Here is a 22425-nt window from a genome sequence, read left to right as displayed (position 1 = left end):
TCCAGTGTCAAAATGAAATAGCTAATAAAAAGCTTGAGAAAATCTCAGAGATGTTTGCTGCCCATTTTCTCTTTTTTTGCACTAATTATTTATTTTTAAATATTGTATTTTCAGAACCATTATTTTCTTTTAACAAGTCTCATGACATGAAACCTGATTCTGGTTTGATTCACAAGGCTGTTGCCGGGACTTGAAGGTTAAGTTGCGAGGAATGGTTGGATTGACTGGGATTGTTTTCCCTGCAGCCAAGGGGTGGCACGGTGGGCGTAGCAGTTAGTGCAACGCTGTTGTGGCGCCAGCAATCAGGAACAGAGGCTCAAATCCCGCACTGTCTGTAAGGAACTTATACGTCCTCCCTGTGTCTGTGTGGGTTTTCCCCGTGGGGCCTCCAGTTTCCTCCCACCTTTGGAAACGGGCAGAAAAATAATTACAGAGGGAATTTAAGGAAATATATTAATTACCAAAAGGAATGATTCGAAGGTTAAGTTCTCACCATCTACCTTTTCCGGGATGTTCCAAATGATTCCCAATGAGGAAATCAGAAATACTTCTTCAAAAAGAAACAGTGAATCCTGAAAGAGAATCAATATTTCCAAGACGGTCAAAGGCACATTGTAAGAAAATAAGGTGGCTGAAGTGGGGGGGTGGGGGGGGGAGGGAGGGGGAGGGGAGTTTGATGTATCAACCAGCCATTGTATGGCAGAACTAGAAAAAAAAGGCGGGCTCTCTAGCGCCACCGGCGGCAGAGCTTCGAAGGAAAATGCCCGACTCAGGTTGAAATGAACTGGAAGACTATTTTATTCCCTTTCCAGCCAACTTTCATGTCACTTCCGGTCTGGCCGTCCCGAACCTGGAAGTGACGCCATGACGCCCCGACGCGTTTCTTGGTTTGCGGGCTTCGTCCCCGAGGTGGAGGGGTTCCAGCGCCATGTTAGCGCAGACCCCCCCAGGACGCCATTACGGGGACGATTCGCGTGTGAAACCCTGCCATTCCCCCCACCCCGGTTCTAAGTAATCCCTGCAGATGAAGGGAATATGATTAAAAGGCAGGAAGAGACAAGAAAGGCATCAGCTCCCAATTAAACTCTGCCAACATCGCCTTGGAGACAAAAATCTCCAGCTTTAATTATGAAAATTGCTAAATCTGTCAATATTCCTGACACTTCAGGTTTTATAACTATCTGTCTCTTTGTTCAGCTTTCAAGCAATTGACTGAATATATTTGAATTAATTTGGTTTTTTATCCCCCCCCCAAGGAACAATGAACAATCATTTCAAATGATTCTTAAGAAGCTTCAATGGGGAGGAGTTTTTAATCAATGAATTTTTAGACACTAATGAGCCCAGCAATTTGATTGGAAGATAACAGGTGCAAATGGGGTGGGTGGGGGTGGGGGTGGAATTTCAGAGGGTGGGGGTGGAATTTCAGAGGGTGGGGGTGGAATTTCAGAGGGTGGGGGGTGGATCTGTATCCCGCCTGGCTGTTGCCTGGCGAAGGTGACTCTGGAGTAAAACACAAAAGTCTGTAGACCCTGTGATTGAAGTAAAAACACGACACGCTGGAGCAACTCAGCAGGTAAAACAGCGTGCTTTATATAGCAAAGATAAAGGTACATAACCAACGTTCCGGGCTTGAGCTTGAGCTGTGGGGCGCAGAATTGAAATGGTTGGCCACTGAGAGATTCCTGTCATTGATGCGGACAGAACTAAGGTGCTCAGCCAAGTGATCTCCCACTCTGCGTCCTTTCTCTCTTTTAATAAAAAAAAATTCAGACATACATCACTGTAACAGTCCAAGTTGGCCCTACGAGTCTATGCCGCCCAATTTACACCCCATTAACCTACAACCCAGTACGTTGTTGAAGGGTGGGAGGATGGGAGGAATCCGGAGCCCCACGCAGACACAGGGAGAACGTACTTACGGACAGCGCGGGATTTGAACCCAGGATCTCAATCGCTAGCGCTGTAAAGGTGTTGCGCTAACTGCTACGCCAACCTCTGATGTAGAGAAGGCCAGAGGGAATGTGACTCTGGGCCTGGCTTGGGGCTGTGTCTGGCAGGGGTAGAAGTGGATGGACGCCACGTCAAAGCCATGCTGCTTCTACCCTGGGAGCGTATGATGGGGCACTGGTAATGAAGCTTTGCTCCTTTTCTAACCAATTCTTTTGTAAGAACAAAAATGGTAAACACACAGAAATGCTGGAGGAACTTAGCAGGTCATGCAGCACGGGACCGATGGGAAAGTAGAGAGGGAACTTTGCTCAGTATATAATCGCCGCTGTCTCTAAGCTAGGAGAGTTTAATTAACCGTAATAATATGTGGAATTCTAATTGTGACTCCTCAGCTTTGGGACATTCAGGGGATCATTCAATTATCTTCAGCCAATCGGTAGACTAAAGGTACTTGCTTATGAGTTGAATTGAACCATTTCTTAATTCACATTTTGAGCGTTAATGCATTCGCGCAGAGGCAATTAAGCAAGTTTAATTATGATTAATAAACTTTAAATCTCTTTAAGGATGAAAATAGATACATCACCGGGGCTCTCCTCCCCGTTAGTGAAAACAGGATTTTTTTCTGGAAATCAGATTCCACCCCACCCCCAACCCTGGCCCCGTATTTGGATGCATCACCGAAACATAGAAATGCTGGAGGAACCCAGTAGCGTTCATAGGAGGTAAAGAAATAAAGCTAACGTCGACAGATGGTCAAGATATATGACCGACGATTCAGGCCTGAGGCCTTCTTCAATGTATGAGTAAGGTGTCTGAATTAAGAGGCTGGGTGGGGTAAGGGATGAAATTGGTTGTCTTCCAAAATACCCACTGAGGGCAGATTACAGAGAGCGAGGGAATTGAAAGGGCGCTGGCTTTGGTCGGGGAGTTAGGGTTTAAACTGAAAGGAATATTAGAGAAATCAGAGAGAGAGAGGAATTAACCTGTAGGAGATTTTTTTTTTTTTTTAATTTTTTATTTTTCACACCATAAATCACATTAGCCATGATATACACTATTTCTTTTTCACACATATACAGTGACTTTTTCTCCCCCCCCCCCCTTTCCTCCCAAACCACCCCCCCACCCCCCCTCTCATCCATTTTAGGTATACAATCTAGGTTGCATTAAGCCAGTCAGACAATGTTGTCATTCAACAAAATTACACCAGAAATTCTACTGAGTCCATTCTTTTCTTTCCTTCTCCTTCCATCAACTTAGGTACTGTTTGTCCCCGGTAGGTTTTCGCTATTGTATTTAATGTAAGGCTCCTATACTTGCTCGAATATTTCAATATTATTTCTTAACCTATCTGTTATTTTTTCTAATGGAATACATTTATTCATTTAAATTTAGTAGTTTCTTCCTTTTAATTTGTTTATGTATTCCATTAATATTTAAAGACATATAGTTCAGCGTAGCCCTTTTATATTTTGTTTATCTTCTCTTTCCGTTTTTCCATCATTACCTTTCCTCCTTTTCCATTTCTGTTTTCTTATTTTCAACTCTTTATAAGACAACATTCCTACAACATCCAACATTTTCCTTATTCTCCTATTTCTATCTTATTTATCCCCAATCTCCCCTTCACCTCCTGAGTTGTCCTTTATCCCTTGTCGGACAACCACATCTCCCCTCTCCATTTGGATTTGCGAATCCACTCGCAAGCGTCAACTGATTTTGCAGTGACCGCTATTTCCCCTCACCCCGCCCCCCCCCCAGAAAAGATTTCACTTTTCATATGTCACAAAGGTCACTCTTTTAATTCCCTCCTTATTCTCTCTATTCCATTACCTTCCCTTATTAATTCTTGTCTATACTATCTATATTTTCCTCTTAGTACAGATACATTCACGTATGCTCATTGTCTCTATTCACTCTTATACCTCTTTACCCGCATACATATCAATCGTGATCATTTTTACTCTCATTACCCGTCTTCATCCCTGTAGGAGATTAATTGATGTGAGGAGGTTCAAACCCGTGGAGAATGATTCAACCAGTTCATTATTAAGGTGTTGGCAGATTGGAATCAGAATTTATTGTTGTGAACACGTCACAAAATTTGTGGTTTGGTGGCATCATTACAGACACAAAATTGTTATAAATTACATTTTTTTTAAAAAAATGAGTGGAAAAAGTAAAGTGAGGTAGTGTGAGTTTCAATATCTGATGGCAGAAGGGAAGAAGCTGTGCCTCCAGGTGTTCGTCTTCATCCCTCCTTCCCGATGGCGGCAGTGTGAAGGGGTGAGGGTCCTTGAGGATTGAGGCTGCTTTCTTGAAATACCGCCTCATAAAGATGTCCTTAATTAAGTGAAGACTGGTGCCCATGATGGTGCTGACCGCGTTCACCACCCTCTGTAGCCTTCTGCTGTCCTGTGCGTGGGCATTGGACAGGAGGAGGCCAAATTTGGAAATTCGATAGAACTGGGAATCGAGGGCAAGACTGGGACGTGATTGTTCGTTCTTGGGCCTTTGTTTTGTTGAAGGAGATGTTTGGTTGGATGTTGCAATTTATTCCAACTGATGTTTGCTCTTTCATAAAAGCTGAATTGGAAAGTGTACTGACGATGTGAAGCCTGTCTTCATGAAACAGTTTTACTTTAATGAAAGCAGATTAGCGTTGCCTGGCTTTGTGGTGACAAAGTGCTTGCTTGTGTTTCAATTCCTCACCAATTCTTTATAATGTCCCATACTCATGATTCAGAATGTATGGTTAGAATAGTCTTTGTCTGAGTACTAGACCCAAGGGATTCAAAATTCATTTATTGTCAAGTAATAAAACAGAAAATGTGACATTAAACAAAATTTCCTTTAGGCACCCAGTGCCCTCTCAGCCCCTTACAGTCAGAGAAAGAAAATCAGCGTCCCTTTAGAGACAATCACACCGCCGATTACATGCGGGTGAACCGGATAATATACCAGCTCCGTACCCGGTGTGAAACATCTCAACCTAGCAGGGTAAGTTAAATTCAACTGGGCTCTGACACTCGGAGGGGGTAAGTGTAAGAGCCCGGCCGAGTTAACTCGCTAATCGCCTTCTGGTGGGGTGAAAGCACAACCTGCTCTCTCATTGTCACTACTGGATGCTGGAGGTGGGACCCCTCCCTTAAAATGCCAGGTTGCCGATTAAGCAGGTAAATCATGGTGCAGCAGGGAAAGGTGCCCGTGTTCGGCAGGCCCGGCAAGTTTACCTGTTTCCTAGGAGGGTTGACAGTGTGAAAGGGGCTACCTGAGCATCCATGGATTGGCCTCAGGCACTCCCGAAGCTACACAGACTTCATCACCAACTCGAGCTCTAGATCCAAACTTCAGACACGTTCAAGAAGTTCTCAGTGCTGAGGCCCCTCTGGAACCCCTCCCTCTCTCAGCACTCTCTCACACCTCGATTCCACATTCAGCTCAAACCAACCGGGAAAAGTAGAAAATCCATCCTATGTTTAAAAATCATTCCTCAGATGTAGCAATCCCTGAAGCACAAACATTTATTGTCCAGGTGGGCGAAGTTAAGACATGATTTTATTCCAACTATCAGAGTCGATGTAGAGGAGTTGCTCCCCATGGTGGGAGAGTCTAGGACAAAAGGGCACAACTTCAGGATTGAAGAACATCCACTTGGAACAGAGATGCAAAAAGGATTTTGTTTTAATATAGGGGATGTTAGATTGCAAAGCATTAGGTTTGGTGGGATATTAAGGAAGGATTCACAAGAGTAGAAATAGGCTATTCAGCCCATCGAGTCTGCCCTACCATTTTATTGTGAGCTGATCCATTTACCCACTCAGCCCCACTGCCCAGCCTTCTCCCCATAACCTTTGATTCCTGGATAATCAAGAACCTATCAAACTCTGCCTTAAATACACTCAATGGTCTCCACAACTGCCTGTGGCAACAAATTCCACAGATCTACCTTCGAGCTGAAGAAATTCCTCCACATGTCTGTTCTGAATGGACGCCCTTCAATTCCGAAGTTGTGCCCGCTCATCCCAGACTCTCCCACCATTGGAAACAACCTTTCTGCATCTACTCTGTCCACGCCTTTGAAGCATTTCAGTGAGATCCCTTCTCATTCTCCGAAGTTCCAACGAGTACAGGGCAAGAGCTGTCAAGAGTTCCTCAAACTGTGGCAACCAACGCGCTATTGTAACGCACGCACGGTTGGAGCAGCCTCCACCAAGATGGCGCTGGGCATCTTCCCCCTTCCCCTCGAGGAAAGGGCCTACACACATGAATAACTGCCAGTTAGCAATGAAACCTCTGGTTCCCAACGGTGGGAACAGGAAGCGCCTTTAAAACGCTTAGTGAGCAAGCAATAAAGCAGTGAGTTTTGGAGCAAACTTGTTATTTGCTCTGTAATGCGAACGCTACAATAACTTTTTCATTCACCTCTAATCTTTGGACTTGCATCCTGAGGAGATGGGCCTCTTTTCCGGCTGCTTGAACATTTTGGCTTCTTACATTGTTATTGGAGGTGTGGCGGGTGGCTTCCATTCCATCGACAACAGTAGCTCTCTCCGCTCTCAGGGACAGACTTTGGATTTTGCTTTAAACTTGCAGATTTTATGGAGGAAGATTTGGAGATGTGGGATCCTGTTAGATAAGGTGCAATGAACACCTTCAACCCTACAAGTTCACGTAGGTCACACTGACACATTGTGAAGTGTAGGGCCTACATACTCTCACATTTGCACACTTACAATATTAGAACGTCTTGGCCTTGATGTTCAACAAAGAATTTCCCTGATCTCACACTCCTGGGTGCCAAGGACAACAGTTCACACCTCAGGTGGTTAGAACAGAGAACATTATAGCACAGTACAGACCCTTGGGCCCTTGATGGTGCCAACCTATATATTCCTACCAAAAAAAACTGAAACCCTCCCTACCTCGTAACCCTTGATTTTTCTTTCATACATGTGCCTGTCTAAGCTTCTCTTAAATGCCCCAGTTGTACCAGCCTCCACCACCCCTGGCAAGGCATTCCAGACACCCACCATCTCGGTGTAAAAAGACATCCCTGATGTCTCCCCTAAATTTCCCTCCCTTCACTTTGAATTGATGCCCTCTGATGTTTGCTACTCCCTTCCTGGGAAAAAGGTGCTGGTCGTCTTTCTTATCTATGCCTCTCAGAATCTGGTAGACCTCTATTAAGTTGCCTCTCATCCTTCTTTACGCCAAAGAGAAAAGCCCCAGATCTGCTTCATAAGACTTATTTTTCAATCCAGGCAGCATCCTGGTAAATCTCCTCTGTGCCCACTCCATAGCTTTTACATCTCCCCTGTAATGAGGTGACCAGAACTGAACACAGTATTTTAAGTGGGGTCTCAACAGAGATTTATAGAGCTGTAACATTACCCCATGACTTCTGAACTCCAACCCCCAATAAATGAAGCCCAGCTTCCCATAGACCTTAACTATTGTATTAACCTGTGTGGTGACCTTAAAAATCAATGGATTTGGAACCCAAGGTCCCTCTGTTCCTCCACACTGTTGAGTATCCTCTCATTGACCATGTACCATGTTTGTTTGACCTTCCAAAATGCATCTCCTCACACTTATCCACATTGAACTCCGTCTGTCACTTTTCTGCCCAACTCTGCATCCTGCCTATATCCTGGGGTAACCCACAACATCCTTCAACCCCATCCACAACATCTCCAACCTTGCTGACTCATCCCTCTACTTCTTCGTCCAGGTCATTTATTAAAAAAATCTCAGGGGTCTCAGAACTGATCCCTGCGGAATTCCACCGGCCACTGATCTCCAGGTCGAATACTTTCCAACCACTACTGCTCGCTGCTTTTGACAGGGAAGCCAGTTCTGTATGTTTTGTGGAGGAAGGGACTCCTGCAATATTTAACGCTCTCAACGAGCATTTTAATTTCCAGCAGAGAAAGCCACAGCCCAAATGACAATTGTTGAAGGGCCTGCTTCTGTGCTCTGTGATTCTATGAATGGAGGAGTCCCCTCACCCTTAACAACATTTTATTACCTTGTGGCTGATCTGATTCTCACACATCACCGTCCGGGCAAATCATGTTAAGCTTCAAATGACATTAGGCAATACATTTTTTTCCAAAAGGTCTGCTTCCTGAATAAACATAGGGGATTACTTGAACAGAAAGATAATTTCAGATTTGCTGTATCACGTAGGAAGATGTAGATATATTAAATGAATTTTTATTGAATTTAGCATGTTTAATCGCATAATGATGCTAACACATTGCATTAGTTCAACTCACCTGAAAATATTTTGCCGCTGATTTTCATTTGTACTCAGCATCTGATGCCTCTCATGCCAGAGTCCAACAATAGTTGGCCAGCATTGATAGATTCCAGTTGCCCCGAAGCCTTTTACCGTGTTCATCACTGACTGCACTAATATCGGCAGGGAAGGAGTCCAAGTCCGAATGCAGAAAATGAATTTTCAATGGCATGTGGCACTTCATGGAGCTTGAAGTAGACTTACAATATGACAGGAAATCACCAACATATATAATATCTGAAAAATGGTATGTGGTAGGAAAATTTTCAAGTGATTTTCGTGATCAGCAGCCCATAATCCATAAAATACACTCAAAAGGTGTTCAGGAAGGTAAATTTTCCTTGTCCCGTGTTATTCTTGGGTTCTTTCTGGACGCAGAGACCTTTCATTCTTGAAATGAGTGCTGCATGAGCAAGTCACTATCACATCCTCTTGGTTGCAGTCCAGTGAAATGTTGTTCTTTAGTGTTAGGTCTGCTTTGTTCATGAATGAGTGAGACAAACACCAGACTGAGTCGAAATCAGGGTTCTTTGTTCTTTATTACCGGATTGTAACACTTGCGACTAACCATGTTAGTCGGAGAATGCATTCTGCCGTTATCAGCAAAATGGTGATTTTTTTATACCCTTGGATACGTGCTTAGAACATCATCATATCATTACTTGTCCAATGACTAAAACTGTTGCTATCCTTTCCCTGCTAGCTTCCTGCCTCTCAATCCATCAATGTCTCTCTTATCTTGTAAGTACAAGGATGCATTCACATCTTGTTACAGCCCTGCACAGGGTAACTCCTTACACATTCCCATCTCATGATGTTTTACCTTACATTAGAAAGGTCGCTGGGAGCCACTCTCAAAACACAAAAGCCTGCAGACTCTGTGATTGACGTGAAAGCACACAGAAATGATGAAGGAACTCAGCTGGTCTCGCAGCATCCGCAGGAGGTAACTAGACGCATATTCCCCTCTCCTCCCATCTCTGCCTTCCACAGGGACTGCTTCCTCCTTGACTCCCTTGTCCACTCCTCCTTCCCCACCAATTGTCCCCTTGACACCTACCCCTGTGGCTGCAGGAGATCCTGCATTTGCACCCACACCTCCTCCCTCACCACCATTCGGGACCCCAAACAGTCCTTCCAAGTGAAGCAGCATCTTACTTGTGAATCAGCGGGGGTGGAGGGGGTGGGGAGAGGGTGATGTACTGCATCCGGTACTCCCGTTATGGTCTCCCCTCCATCGGAGAGCCCCAGTGCAGACTGGGAGATCGCTTGGTTGAGCATCTTGGCCCTGTCTGACGCAATAGCATGGATCTCCTAATGGCCACCCATTTCAAATCTGCATCCCCATTAAGCCACTGCACCCCCTCCCCTCTTGTTGCCTTTCCACCAGATCTCTCTTCCCTTTTCCCTCTCGCTCCTTTCACAGAGCCAAAATCAATTCTCACCTCTCCTCTTATCATCTCCAATTAACACCTTTTTTCTTGGTCTTACCTCCTCCCCGGCCAGTCTTCAGTCTCTATATACACACCCTGTATTTTCCTTATCCCTCGAAGAAGGGCTCAGGTCCAAAATGTTGGTAATATATCTGAACCCTTTGTAGCCCTCTTCAGTACAATGGGAGGGAATGACTCTGGTTCAGAGTTGTGCTATCTCTTTTGGAAAGGCGGGCGATTCTACTTAAACAGAAAGATGTTGCCCTGCCCACTCATGATCAATGGCAGTGAGACATCAGGTCCTGTTAGAATATGGAAAAGATTTGTTATTCAATTAATAATTCAGATATAAGATTGCAGAGGTAATGGGGGTCACTTTCTTACTTTATAATTTTACTTCAATTTAATTAAATTATCTGACTTGTATCTTTTCCACGTGCTCTACATTAATTTAATTTTCTACCTTTGATTTTCTTTTAATACCAGTCATACCTTCCGGCTATCCATCCCATAATCTCCCTTTCAGTCAGTCTGTGGGGTTCGATATGAGGATACCCCGCTCCTCAGAAAGGAGCACTGCGTGCGTGAATGGATTTTAGGTGAGCAGGGGGCTGTACCACCTTGATATCCCCTCCAGGATCCAGCGGCATGACGAGGTCGAATCCGGCCGGTGGAAGTTAATAGACAATAGGAGCTGGAGTAGGCCCTTCGGCCCGTCGAGCCAGCACCGCCATTTTACAGATCATGGCTGATCACTACCATCAGTATCCCTTTCCAGCCTTATCCCCATCACCCTTAACTCCGTTACCCACTAGAGTTCATATACAATCTCTTATGTCATGTACAGCATCTGCCAATGTGGCTAGATAGGGGTTCGAGTTTTTCTCCTCTACTATTTTCTTCTTTCCCTCCTTTTTTATTTGCATTATTGGAGATTTTTTTTCTCAAAAAGGTATATATTATTTAGAAATATAAATTATGGATATGATTTACCATTTATGTACGCTAGTAATGTACAGAATATCTTATTTAGTTTATGTAACTGTCCATACGCACTTACTAAATTGTAGCCTTCATGTTTCAATATTAAAATCAATTTAAAAATATTTTGAAAAGATCAAAGAAAGAAAGAAAGGCCTCCTCTGGACACTGCGAGACTGGCGGAGTTCCTCCAGCATTCCTGAGTGTTTTTACCCAAGTTAGTATAAGACATTGGTGAGGCCAAATTTAGAGTTTTGGTCAGGAAGGATGCCAATAAGATGGCAAGAGTGCAGAGAAGATTTACTGGGATGTTGCCCGGACTTTAGGAACAGAGTTAAACAGGTTAGGACTTTATTCTCTGGAGCATAGAAGAATGAAGGGAGATTTGATAGGGGTATTTAAAAATATGTGAGGGATGGCGGTGGATAGGCAGAGTAAATGTAGACCGGATTTTACCACAGAGGGTAGATGAGAGATACAAACCAGAGGACATGGGTTAAGGGTGAAAGGGGAAACATTTAGGGGCAATATTAGGGGGAACTGTCAGCTGAAGTGGTGACTGTGGGCTCAATTTTAACATTTAAGAAGAATTTGGACAGGTGCATGGATGGGAGGGGCATGGAGGGCCATGGACAGGTCAGTGGGACTATGCAGAATAATCGGCTAGAAGGCCAAAGGGCCAGCTTCAGTTCTGTAATGTTCAATGGTTCTATGACAGTAGCATACCCATAATGCAGGCCCCAGGCAGTGAAAAGAATGGAGGAGAAAATGTTTAGAGACACCAATGACTCTCTTTTATTCTCCTCCTGATATAGTGAACACACGGCTCCAGCCCTCTCCGTTTCCTGCACGGAGGCTAACCCATTCATTACAGACAAATGAATATTACCTTGTAGGCTGAACAGATAGAACAGACTCTGAAATAAAAGAAAACAGGTTACAGCTCATTTTCAGTTTTCAGACTAAAATCCTGCAGGTGGCCCTGGCCCAGGGAGAAAAGTAATTGCATCTTTCGCCGTCTCTCTCTCTCGAAGTGGCTGGGTCTGGGCACATGGAAGCTCCCTCCAGCCTCGAGTAAACATGCCAAGCCTTGGGTCAGGAGTTTGCTACACCTCGGTGCCCTTGCCAGAGATGGCATCAGAACAAATCTAATTGAGGCCATTAGGGTAACCGAGAGTGGGGGGGGGGTTACTGATTTTTTTGGAAACGCTGGATCAGTTGGTGGCTTTTACGTCAGACCTGAGTGGAGGGTGGTGGCAGCATCGGGCCGAGATGGGTGGGGGGGCATGATAATATTGGGGGGCATGGCCTTGTGAATGCACCCCCCCCCCCTCCACCATGACTCTGATCCTGGCCCTTGCTCTCTCCCCGCATTCACAGTCTGCTGGCTGTTTAATTTTACGGGTATATCTCACATTATACCTAGAACAATGAGAATGGTTCTTCTGTGAGCAGTCTAGTGGGTCATCTCTAACATTCATACAGCCATCTAAAGAGCACCACTTACAGATTGTACCATTATAATGAACAGAATGTTTAATAACACAGGACAACAACTTATTTGAAAAGGTTTGCTTCCTGAAAAAAAATTGGGATTCTAATAGACAACTTCAAGATGAACACAATTTCAGATTTGCTGCATCACGTAGGAAGCTGGAGACGTATTAAATTAGTTTTTATTGAATTTAGCGTGTTTAATCGAGCTGACACACTGTGCTCGTTCAACTGACATAAAAAACGTTTTACTGGATGTTTCTTGTGTCAGTGTCCAACAATAGTCGGCCGGCATTGATGGATTCCAGTTGCCCCCGATACCGTTTTTCCGCGGTCGCAATGACCTGGTGCCGTCACTGACGGCACCGAGATCAGCAGGGAAATCGTCCAAGGGCAAATCCAGAAAATGAAGTTCCAATGGCATGTTGCACTTCAAGGTTTTGTGCGCTTGAAGTAGACTTAAAATATGACAGGAAATCACAAAAAATAGGTTATATCTAAAGAAAAACAGGACGATAGGAAATTTTCAGGTGATTTTCATGATCAACAACCCAAAATCTATTTAATCCGTAAGATACATCCAAAAGGGTTCAGGAAGAAAAATGTTCGTTTATCCAGTGTTATTACCAACCAAGACAGTAGGATAGCACTGTTGTGGGGAGCGGGGGGGGGGGGGGTTCATTCAGGAGCCCGAGAGCTGGGGGTGGGCAAAGAATTTCATGAGCCTTCTCCCTGACGGGAGGAAGGATAAGAGTGTACGTTGAGGATGTGGTGGGTCTTTCACTATGCTTGCAGGCTTTACTAGGGTTGTGGATGTGGATGTAGAAAGGGGTTTGCCTGACGACCTGAGCTGCCATCACTCCCTTCCAATCTTGAGCATAGTAGACCCTGTCTCACCCTGTGATGCATCCAGCAATTCCGCTTTTGATGGCGCGCCGGCACTCTGTGCTTCCTTAGCCCTCTACGAAAGTAGAGACGTCGGAGCTTTCAGGACTGTCACGCCAACGTGATTGGGGGTGTCGCTCTTTAGAACATGAAGCAATCTGCTCTTTCCACTTTGGTGCCTTTGCCATGAAGAGGGGTGCCATCTCTCCCTCTCCCTCTCCTGGTCAATAGGCCTTTTCAATAGGGGAGAAAAAAAATGCGAATCTAAAGGTGATATTACCACGCTTCACTTCCTTTCATAAAAGCTCCGAGGGCAGAGGGACTGGGTCAAAAGTTCAAAGTTCAGATTTATTGTCAGACTGCATACAACCTTGAGATTCTTTTTCCTGCAGGCCAGGCAGGATTTCCACTTATCGGTAGTGTAAACTGTACTCAAGAAAAGAGAGAAATCTAAGCAAAGAAAGGAATGCAAACAAACCAGGCAATACAGAAAATAAATTCTCAATAATGAATAATGTGTCACCTGCCTATGTGTTCATTTACTAGGTGCCTCCAAATTGCAGCAACCGGGGAGCCCTCCTGGGACCTGGGTGAGATGACTAGGTCATGTGTTCCCCCTGCAAATAAGCAGCCTAACCTGTTAAAATGCCAACCGGGTGATTTAAGGGGGATCCGGCCTCTGCGATGACGTGGTGAGGGACGCATCGGGCAGCCACAGGGAATCCCCTGTGTGTTCTTTCTGTTCCAGAGTAACCGCGCTGGGGTGGGGGGGGGGGGGGGGTTGAGCCATTTTCCCCTTTCACATAGGCAGAGGAGGGCACCCGGGTAAGTTCCCTGACCACCTCCGAGGTAGGTCTGGAACCCGGGTAGATTTTGCCCGGTTCGGCCCTTTCAAATAGCCCTGCACCTGGGTCTTCAACCTTGTAAATTGTCTGGTTAATCCCGTTTTACAAGGCAATTTGAAGGGGCCTACTCCATCACCGAAACAGCTTTGCAAAAGAGCTTTCATGATCGTGTTCTCCATCTCCTTCTCATGGCATGGACCTGTAGATTTCCCAGGTATACCGCACAAGATTAATAAGGAAAAAAAGAAAGCTGCCAGCATGTAAGTTAAAAACAAAGATAATCAGTTATTTCCAATAAACTATTACTAACTAAAACCATATAAAAAATGACCTCAATTTGAAATCTTTATTAAAACGCCTACACCATTTTAAATTGTGCTTTGATAATTGGTAATGATTTTCTGACTTTGAATATTGAATGTTGGTTCAACTGTAAGCAGGAGTCATACTGTTAGAACTGCTTTACTCTAGAAAGTACAGTTGCTTTATAATCATCTGCAAATGCACAGATAAAGATAAGATGAATATAAATGGAAAATGCTGGAGATATTTGGCAGGTCAGGCGAAGTGTGAGGAGAGAGGAAGAGAGTTAATATTTCAGGTCAATGGCTCTTCACCAGAGCTGGGAAAGTGAAAGGAAGTGTTTTGTTGCAGGAAACAACAAAGAGGATGTCTGTAATTGGACCCAGGCTGCATCCTGGAGTTATAATGTTGAACTGGAGAAGGTGAGTGGTGTCGGAAGAGAAGATGTTGAAGGCCGAAATGAGTTCAGCCAGGTTAATGAGGGTGGCGGAAGAAGGGTTACCATTATTGTCATGTAATACTACATTTAGAATTTCACACATGAAATTCTTCGACCTTCATCCACCGTAAGGCAGACGGAGAGTCACTGCTTTATCCAGTGCCTACAGCACCTGATCTCCACTCCAAGTACTGACCAAGCCTGAGCCTGCTAGGCTTCCAAGATCAGAAAATCCCATGAGTTTTTAGGATGTTAGGCTTCTGCAATAATGAAGTGGCTTCTGTTCAAGGATGAAATGAAAGACCCACATACCAACAAGAGGTATCGAGCATCTCTAAGACCACAAGACATAGGAGCAGAAAGAGGCTAATCAGCCCTTTGAGTCTGCCCCGCCATTCAATCATGATCTGATCCATTTTCCCAAAGCCCCACTGCCCAGCCTTCTCCCCACAACCTCTAATGCCCCAGCTAATCAATCTCTGCCTTAACTGCACCCAATGTCCTGGTCTCCACAATCACCTGTGGCGACAAATTTCACAGATTTACCACCTTCCGGCTGAAGAAATTCCTCTGTATCTCTGTTATAAGTAGATGGCCTTCAATCCTAAATTGTGCCCTCTTGTCCTGGACTCTCCCACCTTGGGAAACAACCTTTCTATATCTGCTCTGCCAACACCTTTCAACATTCAAAATGTTTCAATGAGATCCCCCCACTCATTCTCCTAAATTCCAGCGAGTCCAGGCCAAGAGCCACCATCGCTCCACATATGATGACCCTTGCATTTCCGGAATCATCCTAATGAAACTCCTTGGAACCCACTCAAAGGTCAGCACATCTTTTCTTAAGTAAGGTCTCAAAACTGCTCACAATACTCCAAGTGAGGTCCCACCAGTGCCTTATAAAGCCTCAACATCACATCCCTGCTCTTGTAATCTATAGGCCATTTCATGCCAGGAGGGGGGCTACAAGCGCAGAGGGAAAACTTAAAACTTACCTCAAAGGCCGCTCCTGTGTTGCATTCATATTGAGCGGTGCCTTGTAGCACCCTCCGGATCCGACGGAGGCAGCTATTAGGAAAGTCTCACCCATGACTGGTCCAGCAAAGTCTACATGAATCCGATGCCAGGTTCCATGCGTTAGCTTTGGCTTGTGGCATTTTTGGCTGCATTGACTGACATACTTTGTATTCTCTTACTGTTGTTTCATTGTCTCTGTCTATGGAGGGGCCACCAGACATGCATCCGGGCCAGTGCCTTCATTCGTACCATTCCCGGATGGTTGTGGTACAGTTCTGATAACATGGTAGCTTGCCAATTGGCTGGAATAATTGTATGGGTACCCCATAGTAAACATCCTTCTTTGACTGATAGTTCATGGCGGCGTGTGTGGTAAGGTTTTAGATCTTCTGGAATGATTTCAGATTCAGGCCACCCATTAAGTGTGAAATATAGGATCTTGCTTAATGTTACCTTTTTTCAGGTTTCCTTTCCGATCATCTGGGCTGTAATGGGCGGTTGTTGAAGTTGTTCTTGGTTGATGGCTGCTGCTTCTGCTCTCCATTTAATAACTTCCTCTCGTCGTTCTGTCTCGGATAGCGGCAAGCGTGATAAGGCATCTGCATGGCTGTTGAGTGTTCCTGGTTTATGTTAGATGGCCCATCTTTGAATTCTGGGTGCCGCTAATACTGGTCTACCTTTGTGTGGCCCCAGGATTAAACTCAGAGGCTTGTTGTCTGTGATCAGGTTGAATTTCCTTCCGTAAAGATATTAGTGGAATTTTATTTTACAACAAAATTTATTGCCAATCCTTCTTTTTCTAGTTGGGCGTAATTGCGTTCGCTTGTAGTTAATGTTGGTGAAGCGTACACCATTGGTTGCTCACCTTTTTCTGTGATTTGGGATAGTACCTCTCCTAGTCAATCATCCACGGCTAGTGTAACTTCTTTTCTAGAGTCGTAGTGGATCAGCACCTTATTTCCTTTCGTTGATCGACTGTGTTCTTAGTTTCTGTGTTCCAATACCATGTTTGATCTTTCTTGAGTAATTGGTTCAGTGGGTTGCATAATGCAGACATATTAGGGATATGTTTTTGGTAGATTAACAAGTCCTAAGAAGGATTATGATTCCAATTTGTTGGTTGGGTTTGGGGCCTTGCAAACAGCTTCTGTTTCCTGCTGGATTCATTTGCACCCTCTCATTGTCGATTGCAATCCAAAGGTATGTTACTGAGGGGCGCTTGAAGACAGATTTGTCCGTTCGTCATCGCATCCTGTTGTAGGCTGGCTAAAACCTTTTCAAGGTTTTGTAGGTGTTCATTGTCGTTTCAGCCCGTGATGTTGATATCACCTAGGTAACACCCAACTGAGAGTCCAGGTAGTAATTTGTCCGTTGTCGCTTGAAAAATCGCAAGTGTTGCTGATATTCCGTAAGGCCCGTGTATGGGTGGATAGGCCCAGATGGGGATTGATTGTCACATATTCCCTTGATTTTTGTTTTGTCCAATTCTATCTGTTGATATGCTTGTGACAAATCTAGTTTTGTGAATTTTTGCCCTCCATTTAGTGCTTGGAACAATTCTTCTGCCTTGGACGTAGGGTGTTTGGGCATTTTGAGTGATGGATCGATGGGGATTTTGTAATTGCTGCAAATGTGAATTTCCCCGTTTGCTTTTCGCACTGCCCAATCGCTGTATTGTATTGGTTCTAATATGCCTTCACGTTTTAGTCTGTTTAATTCAGCCTCAGTTTTTCCTTTCATAGCAAATGGGATTTGAAGAATTTTGGTTCTGCATTATCTTTTAATTGCAGTTTGACTCGAACACCTTTGATTTTCCCCAATTCTTGTAGGAAAACCGCTGCATGGTGGTTGAGGATTTGGTCAGGTTCTGACTTGGGTTAGATTCTGGCGTGGTCTTTAAGGAGTTTGTACATTTTCTCCTCATGTGTGTGGGTTTCCTCCGGGGGCTTCAGTTTCCTCCCACTCTTCAAAAACATACCAGGGTTGTAGGTTAATTTTTGGTGTAAATTGGGTGGCATGGGCCGGAAGGGCCCGTTACCGTGCTATGTCTAAATCAAAATTCAAATAAATTGCCATCTAACATAAACCAGGAATATTCAACAGCCATGCAGAAAATCAAAGATTTTGTCAAATCTTCTGGTGTTCCCTCCAAATTGTCTGTCATCCCGACATGGAAAGTTTTCATCATCATGGATTCTAAATCCTAGAAACCTCTCCCCCAGTAGCACCCTGGGGGTGCTTTCAACAGAAGGTTCTAAAAGGTGGGCCCCCCAGTGCTATATAGTCAGGATAATGTGAACTATTTTGTGTCCGCGTAAGAATACACCCTTCTCACTGTAGGGCACCACTGTGGGGCGTAAGTATATATATGTGTGGGAGTGTGAACAGATCCCTGTGATGGTGGAAGGCATCAGTAAGTAAAGTCTCTTTTGTTATTTGAATCTTACATCTCTAAGTTAATTAAAAAGTCTCCCAAGTTACTCCAGAGACATAATACCCACTTTCTTTTATTTTATTTTCTTTTTCAGTCCCTTTATTAACATTTCATTATTTTCACAGCATAAGGAGTATAGAAATAACACAATTAAAATGGTCTGTCCAAGTCTATATTGTATATGTATCAGATATTAATCCAAAGAGTGAAAATGTGACATATTAGAAATAATTCTCCTAACAAAGAAAACAGATGTAAAGAAATAATTATATATATAAAAAAAAACAACTAATCTACTAAAAAACAAACGAACTGAGCGGCCTATCCTGAGGATCTATTGAATAGTTTAAAATATCGTTTCGGTCCACACCTACCGAAAACAAAAAAACAGCAAGAATTATATTCTCTCTGGAAAGGAAGGAGTTAATTCTGACAATGATGCTAGTTATATCCCATGAAAGTCATCTATAAATGGTTCCCGTGGTTCTTCAAATTTAGTACAGGTGCTTATCCTTTTATCCAAGATCCTTGGGATCAGACACTCCTCGGTATTTGGATTATTCCGGAATATGGAATTAAAATGGCTCTCTCCCCGCTGGTCTGCCCGAGCTGCATTCTCTCCTCGCCCTCTCCCTGTCTCACTGCTCGCCCCCCCAAGCTGCGCTCTGTCTTCACTCTTTCCATGCTCGCGGACCTGAGCCGCGTTCTCTCCTCGCTCTCTCCCCGCTCGCCCTGCTGAGCCGCACTGCTGCTCTCTTCCCGCTTGCCGCCGAGCTGCGATCTGACCCCGCTTGGCGTCGGAGCCGAGTTTTCTCCTCGCTCTCTCCCCGCTCGAGCCACGTTCTCTCCTCGCTCTCTGTAGAACACCTAAAAATGTACTCTGCGTGCTGTTAAAAAAAAAGTTTGGTTATCAGAATCGCGGATAAAGGGATAAGGACCTGTAGTTGTCTCTAAAGTACGACCTGATTTTTTTCTAGATTCAAGAAAGACATAACATGAGAAAGCCATGGAAGTCATGTAGGAGATTCAGAGTCTTTCCAGTTAAGTAAAATGGCTCCTAGCTAATAGTGATCTCCCCCCCACCCCCCACCCCCTCCACCTTCTGAAAGGAATTAGGATAATAAAATGTGAGTAAACATCCAGACCCTGAAAAATGATTAAAAATAAAAATGAAAGGGCCATTGCAATTGTGATGGTGTCAGGATAATTATTTGTTCCCGCGTCCTCCAAGCACACAGTCAATGGGAGACCCAAGGTTTTGACTTTATATTCCAATATCTATTGGTTTTATCAAATAAATGTTCCATAGGTTTAAATAAAGTATTTACAAATCTCACTGAGCAATACAAACAGTACTGAGACCTGCATTACATTAAAAAGAAATATAAAAAGAAAAACACGATATTGAATATCTAATTCAATCCCTTCCACAGACCCCCCAATTCCCTTAGCCAGAAGGGCCAAATCTAACTCCCTCTTAAATATAGATAAACAACTGGTTTCAACCCACTTCCTGTGGAAAAGAATTCCACAGATTCACCACTCTGAAAGAACATTTTTTTTCTCATCTCAGTCCTAAAAGGCATCCCCCTTATCCTTAAACCGCAAACAATATGTAATGTGGGCTAGTATCCATCATCGTGGCTATCTCTTGTGGTCGAGGATGATGGCCTTTGACCCAACAGAACGAAGACGCCTGTGTGTGTATTTGTTTAACGTGCACTTGATGTTGGACTCCAAGAAGTCCACAAATCAACCAACTTGTTCCATTGGTGTGGAAACCACAGCAACTGGAGCTGATGGGCTTGTTGCAGCCTTCGTCCGCCTTCACGGCCATTGAGTGATTTTATCCGCCTGCACTACCGTTGTAGTCTTGGTTGGATTGTTCGTTGTTTGGGACCTCACCCTCGACCTTACCGCCATGGGTGGCCCGAACAGGTGCATGGTTCCAGACGGCATCATTCACGGGATCTCAGAACCACACAAGCTTCTCCACCACGACAAGGTGACCATCCACGGAGAAGAATCCGTGACTATGAATGGGAGGGACGGCATCTTTCCACCTCATTAACATGGTCCTTGTTGCGATAAGGGAGGCGAGGGCAACTGCATGGGATTATGAAGCAGTCAGAATGAAACCAGATGGCCCACTTATTCCAAAGAGAGCAATAAAATGGCTTTGGAGTCAAAGCTTTTGACTTCTGATGGACAATCAGCCTGCTCTTTTGATGAACTGAAGCCTTGGGTGATGGTTGATTTCCAGGTCAATAATATGTTGCATGAGGACAGGAAGATGGCTCACCACCACCTTCTCAAGGGCATTAGGGACTGGCACATGAGATACTGGCTCAGCCTGTGAAGCCCACACCTCACGAATGAAAACAACGATGGGGGGACCGGGATCAATGTGTTTATACCACTGGTGTCACTAAGCAGGGTGCGGTCCTCACTGGGTGACCACCATCAGAGGGGGTGACACCAAAATGACTGTCTATAAAATGTTTGGGCAGTGTTTCAGCAGAAATTTATTATTTTTTTATAAAAATACCACTGCATTAAGTTATAACAACACATTTTTCGTAAGCCCAGCTTCCATGTATCAATATATCTGCAAGTCTAAAACTAGTTTACCTTTTGAACCTTCTGGTGCACTCTGGCCAGCTCTGTCATTATTCCCCATGACAACGACGCTTCGAATCACGTGGTTCTGTCTGTGGTGCGCCGTCAGCAAGCGCTGTTGTTTTTGTTGCTGCTGGTGCTTTTATAGGCACTGCTTTTGTCAAATCTTCTGGTGTTTTAGTTCCAATATTGTGGTCATTAGTGTTTGTGAACCGAGATCAGTAATTTGTTTGAGAATGAAGTCGTCATTAAAGGAAAAGAAGGGGGAAAGTCAAAAAAGGCTTCATGGGGAGGGGTGACCGCACTGGGTGACACCCACCCTAGTGACGCCACTGGTTTGCTGGAGAAACTCAAGAAGTCATGTAGCAAAGATAAGGATACATAACTAACTTTTTGGGCCTGAGCCCTTCATCAAGGTGTGAGCTGAAAGCAGACAGGCACCCGAATAAAATGTAGTAAAAGCACAATGCTGGGGAAACTCCACAGGTCAAACAGTGCAGCAAAGATAAAGATTCATTACCGACGTTTTGGGCCTGAGCCCTTCATCAAGGTGTGAGCTAAAAGCAGACAGGCACCCAAATAAAATGTAGTAAAAACACAATGCTGGAGAAACTCCACAGGTCAAACAGTGCAGCAAAGATAAAGATTCATTACCGACGTTTTGGGCCTGAGCCCTTCATCAAGGTGTGAGCTGAAAGCAGACAGGCACCCGAATAAAATGTAGTAAAAACACAATGCTGGAGAAACTCCGCAGGTCAAACAGTGCAGCAAAGATAAAGATTCATTACCGACGTTTCGTGCCTGAGCCCGAGTAGCCCCCCCCCCCCCCCCCAACACCTTGGTGCCAACCCTGAATGTACCACAGGTACTTTGTCACTTTCTTTCCCTTCACTTGCACTAACCTATTTATTTTTGAATAGTGTACTTCTTTATGGAAATGTAATTTATTGCAATTTCTACACCTGTAACGCAACGCATTTCGTGACAATAAACCTAATCCCGATTCTGAACTGTGTGTAAATTTGAAATTAAATTTAGGCATGCAGCTCAGTAACAGGCCCGACGGCCCCTGTGTGTCTTTAGAAGGTGGGAGGAAACTACAGTACCCGAGGAAACCCATGCGGACACAGAGAGAATGTGCAAATTTGAACCCGTGTGGCTGGTGCTGTAATAGCCTTGCGCAAATCATTACACTAACTTCCTCCCCCAGAGTACTGCGTGTTGTCTCATCTGAGTTTGAGTACTAATGTTGAAGAAGTCTGTGTACATGTTTGTGTGAATTTATATGTGGCAATGCATATGTGCATATCTGAGAATCTGCATTTAAATTCCAGGAAGCCAAGAAAGATCTTTTTCCCTCCGATGATGTTTTGTGGTTTGCAATGAAACTGGAACTCAAGACTTTATTGATTGGAGATAAATTGAGCCATAGTTTGTACTGTAATCTCACTGCTATCACAAGGCATTTCATTGCGTGTTCCCAGGCAAACAATGTAATTACACAGTAACAGTCCAGTAACAACACTCGTTGCCATCTATAATTCGCTCCCCATTCTGCCCGTGATCAGGGCTCACCTCAGCACTGCTATTTGAAAGGCTATTTTCTCTCCCCAAGAAGAATCTATTTCTGGTGAAGGAGTTTGCGCAAAAGGAGGACTCTTTGAACAAAATCCTGAACGTGCAGGGGGATCTCAGAAACACAAAGGGTTTGTGGA

The 22425-nt window shown here is 44.3% G+C and overlaps 1 long non-coding RNA gene across 1 annotated transcript in view; it reads left to right on the top strand.

Moving 5' to 3' along the window:
* LOC138748172 (uncharacterized) overlaps positions 1 to 22103 on the top strand; it is a 37222-nt gene extending 15119 nt beyond the window's left edge. Inside the window, exon 3 of the long non-coding RNA XR_011347843.1 lies at positions 22045 to 22103. This is a non-coding gene — a long non-coding RNA (uncharacterized lncRNA). The remainder of the gene's footprint in view (positions 1 to 22044) is intronic.
* Positions 22104 to 22425: the final 322 nt, after the last annotated feature.

The sequence above is a fragment of the Narcine bancroftii genome, chromosome 13 (assembly GCF_036971445.1).
Source record: "Narcine bancroftii isolate sNarBan1 chromosome 13, sNarBan1.hap1, whole genome shotgun sequence".
NCBI classification, from domain to species: domain Eukaryota; kingdom Metazoa; phylum Chordata; class Chondrichthyes; order Torpediniformes; family Narcinidae; genus Narcine; species Narcine bancroftii.
This window is presented reverse-complemented; position numbering and strand designations above follow the sequence as displayed.